This window comes from Mus pahari, chromosome 11 (genome assembly GCF_900095145.1).
Source record: "Mus pahari chromosome 11, PAHARI_EIJ_v1.1, whole genome shotgun sequence".
In the NCBI taxonomy this organism is placed as follows: Eukaryota; Metazoa; Chordata; class Mammalia; order Rodentia; family Muridae; genus Mus; species Mus pahari.
In genome coordinates this window covers 12,576,215-12,581,089 of record NC_034600.1, presented here as the reverse complement: position 1 = coordinate 12,581,089, position 4,875 = coordinate 12,576,215, and positions in this window count along the sequence as shown.

Genomic DNA, 4,875 nt, shown 5'->3' with positions numbered 1-4,875 from the left:
GCCATCCTGTGTTCCATAAACCCCAGCAGCAGTAACAGAGAAACCACAGTAACACCCTCTAGAAGGATGCACACAGTAGCTGTCTTCCCTCTTCTTCCACCTCTATTCCTTCTAGATACTGTGCATCGCCAAGAGTGTTGTCCACATGCAGAGTGGATATTTTACCCAATGTTACCACAGGAGCAATTGTATGTCTACAAAACTGTGGAAGCAGATCTGTAGCAGACCAAACTGTCAGGTAGAAATGCAAGTCTTTTTATTGTATTGAACAACTAAGAAGTCTTTGTATTACAGCTGCCAGCACTGATGGTCCTGACTAGTGTGGACTGCCTTGCTGGCTTAGCACCTAGAAACTATACTTTATACTTTGGCCATCTTAAAAAGATTTTGAGGTTCCAGAAGAAAACATCTTCACACATGCAAACAGTAATGATCTTCAGGAATAGACTAATGGGCAGAAAACACAGATAAATCCCTACAGTTAAACAGATTAAGTATGACAGTGAGTGCCAAGTAGTGAGCTGAAATATGGAGAAAAGGTACAAATGATCCATGTGGCAAACACCTTTAATCCCAGGACATGGGAGGCAGAGTCAGGCAGATCTCTGAGTTTGAAGCCAGTCTGATTTACAGAACAAGTTTCAAAACTGCCAAGGCTACACAGAGAAACCCATCTCAAAAAAAGAAAAACCGAAAAGAAAAGAAAGAAAAGAAAAGAAGAGAAAAACAATACAAAACACTTTCAAGCATAAGCTCAAGAATATTTACAGAGAAAGTAGTTAAAATAGTCTTTAATAAACAAATGCAAATTGTGGGGAAACGAATGTAGATTGCACTTATCTGGGGAATCTTGAGTGTGGAGGTGACTCCTTGAAGGCTGAGCAACGTGGAAAATGGGACGATGCCTCTTTTTTTTTTTTTTTTTTCTACAAAATTCATATGAAAGTAGCCTCTAGTCCTAGAAAATGCTACTGTTTTGGAAGATGTGCCTTTGGAGATAATCAGGTTAATAAAATCCAATGTGAGTAGTATTCATATCATATCATCAGAAATCAGGATTGATGAAGGGAAGTCCAGAAGAAAACATGAGGAGAAGCTAGCCATTGATAAACCAGTGGGAACATCCTCAAAAAACCCCACCCTACTAACATCCCATAGTAGTCACGTTTCTTGCTGAGATCAAAAACCTGACACCTCAAGAAAGAAAGAAATTGCTTCCGCTCACTTCAACAACAGTCTCCATGATGTGGAGGAAGGAGGTCATAGGGACTGGTAGTATCCACTCTGCAATCAGGAAGCAGAAAGAGCAGGAAGAGAGACCCGGCTATAAAACTTCAAGATCCACCTCCAGTTACCCACTTCCTCCACTGAGGCTCATTTCCAAAGGTCTCATAACTTTCCAAATCAAGGCCACCATTTGAAATCAAGAGTTCAAATGTATGAGCCAGTGGGAGACATTTCACATTCAAATCACACCAAAACTTGATCTCAGATTTCTAGCCCGAAGAAACAGCAAGAAATAATTTCTATTGTTTAAGTCACTTGGTGTTTATTATACCAGTCAGTCGGCAACTAATGCAGGCTGAATTTCTCTATGCAGAGTGAAACAGCAGTCTTTATTATGTAAATAGACTGAACTAGCACAGTGGAGAAAATGAGCATCACATGTTTAGAAGAAAGTTTGGGATTGCTGTCCCTAAAGATACCAGGAATTACAATTGGATGGTTAAGTTCATGAGGATCTTTATTCTCTGCTGAGAAATTTTGATATTACTTTGCCAATGATTTGTGAATTCTGCTATATATCAGCTTAAGGACCTCCAGGGTATGGTCTAGACATTAATAATTTTGGCAGGCTTCTAGGTGGTTGTGATGGACATGAGCAAGGTTGAGGGTCAGCACTCTAAGCATTGAGAGCTACAGAGCATGGGAATCTGACGTTAGCGGAGGAGACAAGCAGACACTCCAAGAGAGAAAAGGTAGTTTGTCTTAGATGGTGTCCTGCTCAGAATAACAGAAGGATGAAACTGGGGTACTTGAAAAAAAGCAATCAATGTTAAACTCAGGGCATCCGGGGATATAAAAATTCACCTCCTCTAAGTTAATGTGCATTCTTAATAAAAACTACATTCATTGTTTTCTAACTTTTTAAATGCATACAAAAAGTATTAGAAAATAAGTACATAAAACATTTCTGATTTTTGACTTATCAAAATAACACTGAATAGAAATAGCAAGGGTAGGGGAGTGACAGATAATTCTACACTGTTTCTCTCTGGGATGGCAAAAATAGCTTGAAGTTGACTGTGGTGATGCTACAAATATCTGTGAATAAACTAACAGCCTTGTATACTTTAAATGAATAAATTGTATGGTATGTGAACCACATCTCAATAAAGCTGTTTAAAAAGCAGACATCTTTACAATGACATATATTTACCCTTCTGCAGTTCTTATCTGAAATATGTAACCATTAAAATGATTAGTAATGGGAGTTCCTGAGCTTCAGGGCTGTCCAGCTTGCATACAGATACATATATTAGCAAATACATCTAAAATGCACAAATACTGGAATGAGCATTGCTTCTCATAATTACTAATATTGGGCTTTTATTTATCATTCTTTTCATTTTACTGATCTAAATAGTAAAAACATACATTTTAGTTATAGGTTTTATGATTTGCATCACATGCTTCTTCATTAATCATCTATGGTTATTTTATGTTTAATTTAAAAATATTATTTTCTAAGATCATACTGAATTTTAGAGAAACTGTCCCAAGTCTTTGAAGCAGCACAGCTGTAATATTTTCAAGACTATATCAATAAAACAAGTACTTGTAAAAACAGCACTGTCCCATCAATTCTAAAATACCATTGGTATTATAATAGAGTAGGCCTTTGCAGCACATTGAGGGGGTGGTGGGAAAGCTGTCATTTAAGACCTATAACTAGAGAAAATCAAGCTCAAAGTGGAACTAAGGAAATAGTAAAGAGTTAAAGAAAAAAAAAAATCAATGTTGAGGGCTTTAGTTCAGTATTAGAGCTCTTACCGAAAGCAGGCCCTAGGTTCAATTTCCAACATGAAAGAAGGTGGGGTAAAAGAAAGGAAGAAAAGGAAAGAAAAGGTTAATTAAACAAATACCAAGTTAAGCATTACAAAACTAGTCCTCAGGAAAACTAATCAAAAAAGGAAAAATAATAAAGGGGAAATCAGTAATATCAACAAGAGGGGTATCACAACAGACACTGAGAAGAAAATGAGAAGATGCTCTCAAGACTTTGTGCCAGCAAACTAAAAGATGTCTATGCAAGTAAGATTTCTTTCTTAAAAACTATCTACCAAAATTGCCTCAAGGAGAAACAGAAAAGCACAACTTTGCTTCTACTCAGAGTGATAATTAAACTTTCATTAAAACATAGGACTAAAAAAAATAAAACTAAAAAAACAAAACAACAACAACAACAACAACAACAACAAAAACAACAACATAGGACTATGCCAACATAACTTTACTGGTGAGCTCTATCAACTTATCCAGAAAAGAACTAATACCACCAGTCTTGAACACTTTTAGAAGCAGAGGTGACTAAATGAAATGAAACAAGGGGGAGAAATTATCAGAGTTAAATTTCTTGGCTACAGACATAAGAAGACATGCTTGAACAGAAGAGATAAGAAAAGTCAACAGGTAAAGATAATACAAATTATTTAAAATACTGTATTTTTCTACTTAGAAAGTTCCTAATATTGGCAATAAAAATGTAGAAGAAATGTATATAAATCTGTGAAATGTAGGAAGATGCAACTTTTGTAGAACAGTCATAGTAGCCTGAGTATAAGCAGCCCGGTATCTACAAATGGGCAGATAAAGAATTTGCGGTGTGTACACACAATGGTGTACTACGGGCTTTAGAATGGAGGGAATGCTGGTGTATGCAACAATGACAATGAAACAAAGACATGCTAAAAGAAAACCATCAGTCACAGAAAGAAATGGGACAATGGAGATAGTTCAGCTGTAGTAAAAATGGTAAAAGCCCAGTGCGGGGGGGGGGGGGGGGTGTTTCCCGCCTTTGACCATTTGTGTTGCCGGATGAAAGACACACTCAGTCTTTCTATCTTAATATGCCCTAAGATGCACAATAGCTGAGCAACCGACTACTTTCCTTGCTGTTAGAATCTAACCTTCCCTTTTTATAACCCAAGTTATTACTTACGACGTTTCATCTGGGCTGCTTTTAGCGCCAACCCGGCAGCCCTCTGGACCATGTTCTCTTGGCCCCTAGCCCGTGACAGTTCTTCTTGTTCTCTCCTACATGTTTTTTACTCTTCCATGGCCGCTTCTTTTTTTCCCTGTTCCTCCCTCTTGGTCTAGCCTGAGAAACCTAAACCCCGCCTATGTCTCTTCTCCACAACTATTGACTACTGACATCTTTATTTACCAATCAGAATTAACTGAGGGCAGGATCCCTCAGGCTTTGTGTGGAACTCCAAATCTTGGAGGGCAGCACTTAGCATTACAATAAATAGTAACCGACAAAACCTCAACATCATCAGTTAAGAATGCTGCCCATCTTCTGGATTTTCTTGTGTTTTGCAAATTGTATCTTGGGTGTTCCAGGTTTCTGGACTAATATCTACTTATCAGTGAGTGCATATCAAGTGACTTCTTTTGTGTTGGGTTACCTCACTCAGGATGATATCCTCCAGATACATCCATTTGCCTAAGAATTTCATAAATTCACTGTTTTTAATAGCTGAGTAGTACTCCATTGTGTAAATGTACCACCTTTTCTGTATCCATTCCTCTATTGAGGGACATCTGAGTTCTTTCCAGCTTCTGGCTATTATAAATAAGGCAGCTATGAAC